Below are 12,369 nucleotides of genomic sequence, written 5' to 3'. Positions count from 1 at the left end.
CAATTTGAAAAAAAAAAAACTTCATTCATAATTTACATTCTATGCGTTCGCCTTTACAAAATTCTGGTGTCTACAAAATTGTCTGCGATACTTGCTCCTCTTACTGTATAGGACAAACAGTACGTGCCTTCACTACCAGATATAAAGAACACTTGCTAAGAAAAAATGGCACTAGCCCCCAAAATTCGTCTTTTGCCGACCATATTCTAATTACAGGTCATTCACCTAAAGCCATCTGCGATAGCAACATTTTGCACACCGAAAAGAAAGGGTGTAGACTAGATGTTCTAAAAGAATTAGAGATTTTCAAGCATTTTGCTCGAAAGGATAGCCTCATCCTTAACGAACAGCTACAGCTACGTAACAAAATTTTTTTCAACGGCATAAAGCCGTTACTCGGTATCTGACTTCGGGTCTCCTTGTGCAGGTTGCCGAAATGTTCTTTTCCTTCTAAGGTAGTCCTATGTTTTTCCAATTATCAAATGTTTCTTGGATGCATTTCACGTCAATATTGCTGTCTACAAGTTGTCATTCAGTCCTATCTACATTTTCATAATAATGTTTTCATGTTTTCTCTTACGGTTATAAGCTTTGGTGTAGACAAAATGTTATGTTGTATGCTGCTATCAAACAAACATTGCTTTCCATTATGTACCAAATACTGTTTATTTATAGTCATTTCTAATTATATTTCAATGTGAAGTAGCCTAATTGTATCTACGGCTACTAGGTGGCGCGCTCGTTGCAGTGCCATGTCCACCTGGCCGCATTTGTTAACGCGGGCACCTCAGTCCGCTTTGCAACCTACACCACGCAAGTGACGAGCAGCCCTTAGTGTCTCGCCATCACAGCTTTCTTTATCTTAAATATCTTTGTGACTAATGTCCTTTTGGCGCATTTATTATTTTACAAATGACATATAAGTACGACAATTCCGTACTTATACTCTATCATAAGTTTTTAGTCATAATTCTGGGACCATGTTATAGAATTTAGACCATCCTTTGATTTAAATTCTGAAGAAGAGACTCCTAGCAGTGTTGAAACCCCGTTAATTCGTTAAATATAGTGACCGAGGGCTGTTTGTCTTTCAATTGTAACTATTCACGGTCTCTGAACGTGCAGCCATGTACAAAATTATACGTAGGGAAAGTACGTTTATTCTGGCGCGAATCAAATAATTGTTATTTATTAATATTTGCTAGCGAATGTTGCCTTTTGCCACTCAGACACTAGGAGTAGTCTATAGCTCATAAATAATATCTTTCAGTAATTTTACAATGCCAGGAAATGTTGATATTAATAAATAGATGAATAACTTTTGCATAACGGAAGATGTACAATCTTATATGAACTATACCGATTGTACGCTCAAGCTACAAACCATGCGTGATAGTATTCAGGCGTCGATAGGATGCGTTTCGATCTAGTGATGCGGTATACCATGCTATTGAATCGTTAATAGTTAGCTTATAGTTGGTGTCATCAAGTTCATTGCACAGTGTTTCTTAAATAAACGCAACATAATGGCACCCTCATCATCATCATCATTTAAGACTGATTATGCCTTTCAGCGTTCAGTCTGGAGCATAGTCCCCCTTATAAAATTCCTCCATGATCCCCTATTCAGTGCTAACATTGGTGCCTCTTCTGATGTTAAGCCTATTACTTCAAAATCATTCTTAATCGAATCCAGGTACCTTCTCCTTGGTCTACCCCGACTCCTCCTACCCTCTACTGCTAAACCCATGAGTCTCTTGGGTAACCTTGCTTCTCCCATGCGTGTAACATGACCCCCACCATTTAAGCTTGTTCACCCTGACTGCTACATCTATAGAGTTCATTCCCAGTTTTTCTTTGATTTCCGCATTGTGGACACCCTCCTGCCATTGTTCCCATCCACTACACCTGCAATCACTCTTGCTACTTTCATATCCGTAACCTCAACCTTATTGATAAGGTAACCTGAATCCAGCGAGCTTTCACTCCCATACAACAAAGTTGGTCGAAAGATTGAACGGTGCACAGATAACTTAGTCTTGGTACTGACTTCCTTCTTGCAGAAGAGAGTAGATCGTAGCTGAGCGCTGACTGCATTAGCTTTGCTACACCTCGCTTCCAGTTCTTTCACTGTGTTGCCATCCTGTGAAATGGTTCAAATGGCTCTGAGCACTACGGGACTCAACTTCTGAGGTTATTAGTCCCCTAGAACTTAGAACTAGTTAAACCTAACTAACCTAAGGACATCACACACATCCATGCCCGAGGCAGGATTCGAACCTGCGACCGTAGCGGTCTCGCGGTTCCAGACTGCAGCGTCTAGAACCGCTCGGCCACATCGGTCGGCCATCCTGTGAAAATATGCATCCTAAGTACTTGAAACCGTCCACCTAACTTTGTTCCTCCTATTTGGCACTCAATCCGTTTATATCTCTTTCCCAGTGACATTAGTTTCGTTTTGGAGATGCTAATCTTCATACCATAGTCCTTACATTTCTGATCTAACTCTGAAATATTACTTTGCGAACTTTCAATCGAATCTGCCATCACAACTAGGTCATTCGCATATGCGAGACGGCTTATTTTGTGTTCACATATCTTAATCTCACCCAGCCATTCTATTGTTTTCAACATATGATCCATAAATAATATGAACAACAGTGGAGACAGATTGCAGCCTTGTCTTACCCCTGAAACTACTCTGAACCATGAACTCAATTTACCGTCAACTCTAACTGTTGCCTGACTATCTATGTAAAGACCTTTAATTTCTTGCAAACGTTTGCCTCCTATTCCATAATCTCGTAGGACAGATAATAACTTCCTCCTATGAAGCATAGATACATTTCACTGTTCCACTCGTAACACTTCTCCATTATTTGCCTTAAGCTAAAGATCTGGTCCTGACAATCTCTAAGAGGCCTAAACCCACACTGATTTTCATCCAATTTGCCCTCAACTAATACTCTCACTTTCCTTTCAACAATACCTGAGAAGATTTTACCCACAACGCTGATTAAAGAGATACCTCTGTAGTTGTAACAATATTTTCTGTTTCCATGTTTGAATATTGGTGTGATTACTGCTTTCGTCCAGTCTGATGGAACCTGTCCCGACTTCCACGCCAATTCAATTATCCTGTGTAGCCATTAAGACCCGACTGACATTCCACTGTATTTGATGAGTTCCGACTTAATTTCATCCATCCCAGCCGCTTTATTGCACTGCAATCTCTTGTCCATTTTCTCCACTTCCTCAAATGTGATCCTATTTCCATCATCATTGTACATCGAAATCTGAAACATTACTGATCGTATTTTCACCTACATTGAGCAACTCTTCAAAATATTCCCTCCATCTGCCAAAGGCATCAACAACATTCATAAGCAGTTTTCCTGACCTGTCCAAAATACTTGTCATTTCCTTCTTAACTCCCTTTCGAAGCCTGCTAATTACACTCCAGAATGGTTTTCCAGCAGCTTGACCCAAAGTTTCCAACCTGTTTCCAAAGTCTTCCCAAGATTTCTTCTTGGATGCTGCAATTATCTGTTTGGCTTTGTTTCTTTCTTCAACATAACTTTCTCTGTCGACCTGAGTTCTAGTATGTAGCCATTTTTGATACGCCTTCTTTTTCCTTTTACAGGCTGCCTTGACTTTGTCATTCCACCAAGCTGTTTTCTTCATCCTACCTTTACACACTACTGTTCCAAGACATTCTTTAGACACTTCTAGTACTGTGTCCCTGTACCTTGTCCATTCCTTTTCCATTGATTGTAATTGATTACATTCAACTAACTGGTACCTTTCTGAGATCACTGTTATGTGTTTGTGCCTGATTTCCTTACCCTGAAGTTTCTCCACTCTTATCCTCCTACATATGGACCTGACCTCCTGCACTTTCGGCCTCACAATACCAATTTCACTGCATATTAAATAGTGATCAGTGTCATCAAAGAATCCCCTGAATACACGTGTGTCCCTCACAGCCTTCCTGAATTCCTGATCTGTCAGTCAATGACAGATCTGCTTCCCCTACCTTCCCAAGTATACCGGTGAATGTTCTTATGTTTAAAAAAGGAGTTTGTGATTATTAAGCCTATACTGGCACAGAACTCCATCAGTTGTTTCCCGTTCCTGTTGGCCTCCAACTCCTCTCCAAATTTACCCATACCCTTTTCATACCCTTCTGTTCGATTTTCAATCCTGGCATTAAAATCACCCAATAGCAGAACACTGTCCTTGTCCTTTACTTTAACAACTACATCACAGTGCGAATATACTGACACAATCCTAATTTTCTTTCTAGACATTGTCAAATCTATCCACATCAGTCATTCGTTTACACACCTTACTGCAACTACGCTGGGTTCCATTTCTTTCCTGATGTAAAGCCCTACACCCAATTGTGCTATTCCTGCTTTGACTCCTAACAGGTAGACCTTGTATTCTCCCACTTCCTCTTCTTTCTCACCTCTTACCCGAATGTCACTAACAGCTAAAACGTCCAACCCCATCTTACTTGCTGCCTCTGCCAGCTCTACCTTCTTCCCAGAGTAGCCCCCATTGATATTAATAGCTCCCCATCTCGTTACCATTCGTTTGCCGAGTCGTATCTTAGGAGTCCCTGGTTTGTCAATTAGAGGTGGGACTCCGTCACCTCCAAAGGTCCGAGGCATTTTGCTCTGATTGTTGCCAGAATCATATTTAAAGTACCAGGGAAGCAGGTTGCTAGCTTTACTTGCCCCGGGTCCCATTGACAATTATTTGCACAGAAAAACGTCTTCCCCCTTGATTACTTAAAAAATAGATAGTAGTATTGGATTTTCAGAATCCGGCGGCACTGCAACGGCTCCGCAAGAGGGCAGAAAACTGAGAGAGCATCTCCACATAACAGGTAGGAAGAGTACCCACGCGACGGCTCACTAAGTCAGTTGAAGGACGGTCTAGCTTAACTGTCGCAAAACTCGGGTGGGAAACGGTGGCCAGTTATTCTGTACGCCCCTTATACCACCATCTACGGACTCACAGGCTAAACTGAGACATTTCTGGAGGTTTAGTAGGAGTGCGGGGTCCTTGGTGTCAATATGACCTGAAAAGGAATTTGTTCTTCTATAACCTTTAATATTTAAATTGTGTTGCTCCAAACTTGATGATTTTCTCTCTCCAATCATTCTAAATACCTTAAAGCTCAAATTTAAAAAAAATTGCTTGTCTCACTCTTGGTAAAACCTAATTTCTTACACTTTTGTTCCTTGTATTAGTATGACCGAGGGGGCTTAAAAATTCACAGGATGTACAAATATCATAGTCAAGCTTTATTTATACATGCCTGACGTTTATCTATAACGGTTTTTTATGACGAAGTAAATACCTGATTCCTTATTATTGAAATGTGTGATGGTTATGTAACAATGCAACATGTTGATTGCGTTCAGATTATTACAGTACATTATCGCTAACAGCTGCATTTTATCAACTGTTGTGTGCAGACGTAATTCATGTATCTATCATAGTAATTTCTTTGTGGCTATAATGACAAAACGAGTTCTTTCCGATGAGCCATTGTAAGCATTTACAAATCCATCTGACTGCTTGGGGATTATTTCTGAAGACGAAAATCACACCAGCGATGACAACATTCATTCTTCACCCGACTCAGAAGACATTTCACATACCGATACCCGAAATAGCAATGTGCAAGCTGTTCAACCTATTCTGTCTAAAGACAAAGAAATCACATTGAACTTAGAACCTTTTACGCAAACTCGAAGAGCATCTAGGGCAAACACTATAAAAACGCGCTCCTGGCCCGAGAAGATACACTATCGCCAAAGTAAGGGATACAAAATATTTTCATGTTGTGATGAACGATAATATTCAGAATATTTTGGTGGAAATGACTAATATTGAGGGTCGAAGAGTTTATGGGGTTAGCTGGGAAGCATTAGAGGAAATTACACTTGAATCCTACATTGGCTTGTTATTACTGGCTGATGTGTATAAATCAAATGGTGAATCACCAAAGACTCCGTGGGGACCAGACACAGATTGAGTTGTTTTTCCAAGCGAAATGTCGCTGAATCGGTTCTGCTGCATCTAACGTGTGTTACGTTTCAGTCTGATCGAAGAGCACGAAGAGTAAACGACAAATTTGCACCTAAGAGAATTCTGTGGCATAAGTGGGTAGAAATACTGACACCAATGTAACCGTCGATGAACAACTGATGGCTTTCCGAGGACGTTGTCCATCCAAACAATATACGCCAAGTAAACCTTCGAATTATGGTGTAAGGACATGGACATATTGTGATAGTGGTACTTCTGACGTTTTTAAGACAGAAATCTGTACAGAAAAATTACCTGAACAAGCACCTGAGAAAAATGAAGGGTTGTCATGGATTTGACATATGAGCTAAAAGGACAAAATGTCACATGTGACAATTTCTTAACATCATATACATTGGGCCTAGGACTTCTCAAAAGACACCATACTATGCTGGGGGTGGGGGGTGGTTAGGAAAAGTAAGCCTGAACTCCCTAATTACATATGAAGTGCAGAAGATGTTCACATGTCAAAGTTGTCTTTTACTAAGGATATCATTGTCGTATCTTATATTCCGAGGAAGAAAGAACAGCTTGTCCTGTTGAGCATAATGCAGAACAGCGAGGAAATAAGCAACAGATACACCTACACATTCAAGGGGAAAACAGATTGCTGCCAACGACCATCTCACACAATATTAGTGATAGTTCTACCTTCAATGCATTTGTGCTGTGGAGAGAAACAATCCAGGGTAGAAAGAATACAAAAGAAGACTATTTCGCAACAAATTGGGGAGACTCCTAGTTACTCTTTACATTGAAGCTAGAAAAATGCTGCCACGAAGTGAAAAGTCAACTGTCATTGTTAGAAGAACACAAACAGGAAGTCCATCAACACCAAGCTCCATGGGTGGCAACCAAAAGCAAATATGCCAGATGCAAATTTTGTCCATCTATGTTAACTGACGACAAGACATCAATGAGCGCTACCTGCCACAGCTATCACTACAGACAATACAGGTCGGCTTACCTTATTTTCATTAAACCATAACCTCTGTGTAGAGGGTTGTTGGACAACTAGTCCATAAAATTGCTGTTTCGCCCAGGCGATTATAGTCATCACCATCAGAGCACAGTTGAAACGATATCAGTAACCAGTACCAGCTGCATCCGCACACACTTTCGTACACTGATGACTGCTGTTCTGGATCGCACGCCTGTGTTCCAGAAACTACGATGTTGAAGGTTAGCCACGATCAGTTGAGCATGAATACGTCAAGGCGCAATAGTCACCCTCTCTGAACTATCAAGGATGAGGAGGTGGCCCATCTGTTGGCCTGTGCATTGCCTGCCCCAGTGTAGCGACATGCCCTTACTGCAGAGGTTCATGAGACAGATGTGTCAGACTACTCTGTGTTCCCTTCCCGGGTTCTTTGTCCATTAAGTGACCCCCACGAGACACCTGTGTCACAGAACCAGCACGAATGCGACAGTTAAGTTAATGTCTTGTGTTGAATGTGGCAAACTTCACATATTAGATCATAAGGGTGCGACCAAAAGGTATCGTCGGTTATGTCGATGTTCTTGTGTAGATATGAAGTACATACAACAGTTAAGAAACTCATAGAATTATGTAAGTATTCCTGAAACATGGGCAGTCATAAGAAATTTCTCTGATAGTTTATTAATTATGTTCAATGTTTAAAAAGCCTAAAGCCCTGTTGTTCAGTTTTGGATTTCATTGTTGGTCAGCACCACGATAAATTCAGTAAAAATATGAGGATGCAAATGTACAATCTTTCATTATAGATGTTCTCAATGTCAGTCCAGAAATTACACTTTATACACTACACATTCTTAGACATATACCAATGATCTTAAGCCAGTTATATCGTAATATGAATGTGCAAAGAGAAAACTTAAATGTCAGGCAGAGTAAGTGTTCACAATATGCTGTTGAATGTTATATTAACTATGACCTTTGAGTCGTGATTTGCTTTTTATTTGTTTGCTGGATCATTAGTCCTTACTGGTTAAGATAGCATCATCTCTAAGGATTTGCCTTCTGCTCATAATCCAGCACTAAGTAATGAGGTTACGGTGTTCTCCTTGGATTTAAATCTGGTGGAGTCAAGGTGGTACTAATAACGAGATGACGCACTAAGGATAGCGGTGTCTTTTGAAGTTTGATAATCTGGACTGACCTTGAGGCACGCCAAAGGCTGAACAAACTAATCGAGTTGTTGGAGACGAAATTTTGCTTGTAGCTGCTCCAGTACCTAGCTCAAGAGGGTACCTTCAGAGCAATATTTTAAATAGATTAGTGGTGTTATGAAACACGGAAGACAATTCTGCAAGTCATTTAACTCAAAACTCGAATGTGATTTTGTGATTCAGTAACTGACAACAGGGTAAGTCAGAATGAGAGCTACTGATGAGATGGAATCGCTGTGTCTGGCAGTAGGGTGCCCTCTGTAATTTCCATTTCTTTCCTATACTAACATGATGATGGACATTTGCTGTGAACATGTTAATGTACAGGGGTTGGATGTGGGTCGGGCGAGCAAGGAACAGATTGGACAAATGGGACCGACCGGGAGCAGAGACGTGCACCCCGTGTTGACGGACTCTTAGAGCGGAGGCTGGAACAGCCGTCTCCAGCGGCAGCGCGCTGTCCTCAATCTGCCCGCATGCACGACCGCACAGCCAGGTGTCTTTTGGATGAGCAGAGCGGCGCCGTGTTTTGTGGACCTCCTTTGACCATAACCATCCGCCGCTTGCAGAAAGCGAGAGCTAAGAGAATCAAAGTCTTGCCTCGTGGCAAACACTTTTTTTATTATTATTATTTCTCAAGTCGTCAGTTGCAAATCCAACGTCACGAGTGGGCGCGCAGTTGACGTTATAGCGTGTGACTTCAAAAGCGTAATGCTAAAGCCGATTTTTTTGTAGTTGGGGGATGTTAATGTTGCGATTTGCATCTGAACGAGAAGCGCTATAGTAACGAGATTCTCTAGTTGGAGGGAATCTTCGCGAATGGGCGGCAGTGCAACTTAATTTTGCATCTGGCAAGTACCACCGTCTGATGGGAAGGAATTTCGAGGACGTAAGTGAATGACACGGAAGTGTCAGCATCGGCTTGCGGGTCGGTCGCAGAGGTGTCCACACCATCTTGCAGTTCGGTCGCGGAGGTGTTCGGATCGAACCAGGGACAGAAGAAATAGAAGGTGGATCGACATGGCGTTACATTGTGATTGAGCCCGCAACATCTTCGAGTTGCAACACGGTGCTGACAACTTCGTCTTCACGAAGGGCCTCGCGCTTGTCCAACGTGTAGCTAGACGCAACTCCGTCATGTTTGGAGTGAGGTCCACTCGCAGGTCTGGTAGAGTAGCTCAATTCCATTTCACGCTTTTCTAACCCAGGACGATAGACTGTCTCCAGTTCATCGCACTTGTACTGAATGTGGGGATCGTCATCAACTTCCAGCCAGTGTTCCCGCCAGAAATTTTCAGGGTATATAGACTGCAATGAAGTGAAATGTCATATGTCTAGAACCTCCTGTTAGGCAGACTGGTCACCTGGTGCAAGTCTTTTTAGCTGTCGATGAGAAACATATGATGATTAAGACAACATAACACCGTCTCCGAGTAGAGGAAGTCTCTGACCCAGCCAGGAATCGAACGCAGGTCCCATGCATGACACCCTGCTGGGCAGACCAGTCACCTATGAGGCAGACGTAAGACTGCATTTGTACTTCATTAGAGTGTAAATTCTCAAGTGGGGGTATAGTAAATTCATAGATGGGCAAGTAACACTGCTACCAACTTAAACTCATACCTGACTTTAGAACAGAATTGTCACCATTTTCATAACAAAATTTATGTGATGTTTAGTAGATGTGTTTGGGAATAAATTTAAGTATTTAACTAATCAGTGTTTCTGTTTGATACCTTCACTGTAGTAAGTTACATGCAATCAACCAGTGTTCAAGGAAATCATATAGAAATAAATACTGTTGCAGGCGGTTCAGTCTGGAACCGCGCGATCGTTACGGTCGCAGGTTCGAATCCTGCCTCGAGCATGGATGTGTGTGATGTCCTTAGGTTAGGTAGATTTAAGTAGTTCTAAGTTCTAATGGACTGATGACCTGAGATGTTAAGTCCCATAGCGCTCAGAGCCATTTGAACTGTTCCAGGCAGGCAGCGTCAATCACATTCATATTTATGCAAATTCCTCACTTTAAGGTCTATACCGAGGGCGGTAATTTCGAGTTATCCACTTAACTTTGTGCACAATTGTAATTTAAACAGAAGATCTTTAAGAAGTAGACTTCCCACAATTGTTTTTGAGTGATTGGTGAGCCGAGGTAAAAATTGCTGTTTCGAAGAGCGCGCCGCAGCGCGTAGTGTGCAGCTGGCGGTGGCGCCGCTGTGGCAATAGCAGCTTTGGTGTGTCCCTCTGGTGGGAAAGAGGAAAGGTTGCCTGTTCACATGCATTTAAGGGGCGCTATGAGCTCGCCAGTGGTCAACTCTGATCCTCACCCCCCTCCTTTCCTCCGACCTTTCCCTGGGCTCCCTCTTCCTCCCCCCTTCCATCCTGTGTTTTCTCCCCGCCCAACCTCCCCCTGTGTCCCTTCTCCTCCCCCACCCCCCGAGTCCTTTTGCATTCCCCTCCTCTGCCTTCCCCACTCCCTGGCACGTCTGCTCAGCACCCCCCACCCCTCTTATGGGTCTTCTCCATTGGCTTCTTTCCCCCCTCCCACCCTTCACTTTTCCTCTCCTTCCCCCCCCCTTTTTTTTCCCATCATCTGTCCAGTTTCCCCCCCACCTGCTCTCGGCTGTGGTATGTCATATTCGTGCCAACTTTTTAGTGCCTTGTTTAAGTGAGTGTTCAGTGTTGTGCGTCTTTCCACAGTGTTGCGAACAGAAATCATGCTGTCGCTGGGTGTGCATTTTATATCTTGCGAACAGAAACCAGACTGTCGCCGTGTTTTTTTAACTTTCTGTTTGTTATTTTTCTGCTTCTTGTGTATTATCTTAGCATCATCACCCATGTGTTTTATGTTGTAAGTTCTAGAATTTTCTGCCATTTTACCTTTAAGTCACCGATTTTATCGCCAACTGTTATTTTTATTGTCTTCCTCTTTTTAACACAAATTCTGTAGGCTGCAGAGCGGCGTAGTCAGCTGCTGCCAGCCCGCCCCCTTCGGGGGGAATTGAAATTCAATAAAGAAAAAAAAAAAACTCGCCAGTGGGTCAGTCTGGGTCAGTCTCTCGTCCCCAGCTTGCTAGTCTGTCTCTCGGCCGCATTTGTTAGGCAGTTAGTGTCTGTCTGTCGTTCGGAGTGCTAGTATGTCTGTCGTTCGGATCAACCTTTAAAGCCGGCAAAATGAGAGTCCTTCCGCTGCGCCAGTAAGAGAACTCAGCGAGTGGTCGCCTGGTCGGGGCTGAGTTCCTGCATCTGAGTCTGCGCGTTACGCCGCCAGTCTGCTCGAGTTCGCTCAGGCAGTGGTCTTTGGCGGTTGGATCGATCGGTTGGTCGGTCGCGCACTGAGACACAAGATGACTTCTCCGTCTTGAGCGTCGGCGCATGTGATGTCGCCACGTAAGTTCAGTGGGCTGCGGCGTATAGCGAGAGGTAGTGACTTCGTGGTCGACACGAGAGCAACAGGAGTCAACTCACGACATCAGTCTGTCCGGTGCGAGCTGCGACACCGTGAGACGGGAGATCGGCGCGCCTTCCTGCGTCCGTTGAAGCGGAAAGTTCGGGAGAGCGATTTGGGGGTGCTGCGCCAGGTCTTCTTGATAAATCGCAGTTTATTAGAAGTTAAGTGATTGGTGATATGTTGTTTGATTTACTCTTGTTAAATTCTACTTGTTTTCTTGGTGAGGTCACCAGCCGTTTTGCTTTGGGGTAGTCCCACCATTCTTCTCCGTTTGCCCACACGTGGGAAGGTGGTTGTTTATAAATTGGGTGGTCCATTTTTCCCTCGTGGAGTAGGGGCGGGTTAGAGCAACCTGCGGTTCGGGTTGTTCGGTAATCTCCCTATCAATCTACCGTACGTTAGTAGCTGCCTCTGTCATGCTTGTCGGATTTGGTGTGTTAACGAATTTATTGCTTGGAGTGTAAGGGCCTAATACCTGAAATATGTTTTGATCTTTGGAAACTTTGATATTATTGCCTATGATCTTGAGAGGTGGTATCTGTGTACTGTAGAGCATCTTAATTATTGTTTGGCCAACGTTGTAGAATTTTATTTAAGATTCTTTTTATTTAAATGATCATTTTAGTATATAAAGTTGCCACCCTTTCACCGTAAGACTTTTC

The 12,369-nt window shown here is 42.9% G+C and overlaps 1 protein-coding gene across 1 annotated transcript in view; it reads right to left on the bottom strand.

Moving 5' to 3' along the window:
- The window catches only part of LOC126260276 (atrial natriuretic peptide receptor 1-like), an 875,013-nt gene that overhangs the window by 308,228 nt on the left and 554,416 nt on the right, over window positions 1-12,369 (bottom strand). The window lies entirely within an intron of this gene.

The sequence above is a fragment of the Schistocerca nitens genome, chromosome 5 (assembly GCF_023898315.1).
Source record: "Schistocerca nitens isolate TAMUIC-IGC-003100 chromosome 5, iqSchNite1.1, whole genome shotgun sequence".
Taxonomy (NCBI): Eukaryota; Metazoa; Arthropoda; class Insecta; order Orthoptera; family Acrididae; genus Schistocerca; species Schistocerca nitens.
Note: the sequence above shows the minus strand (reverse complement) of the source record. Positions and strands in the feature narration are given on the sequence as shown.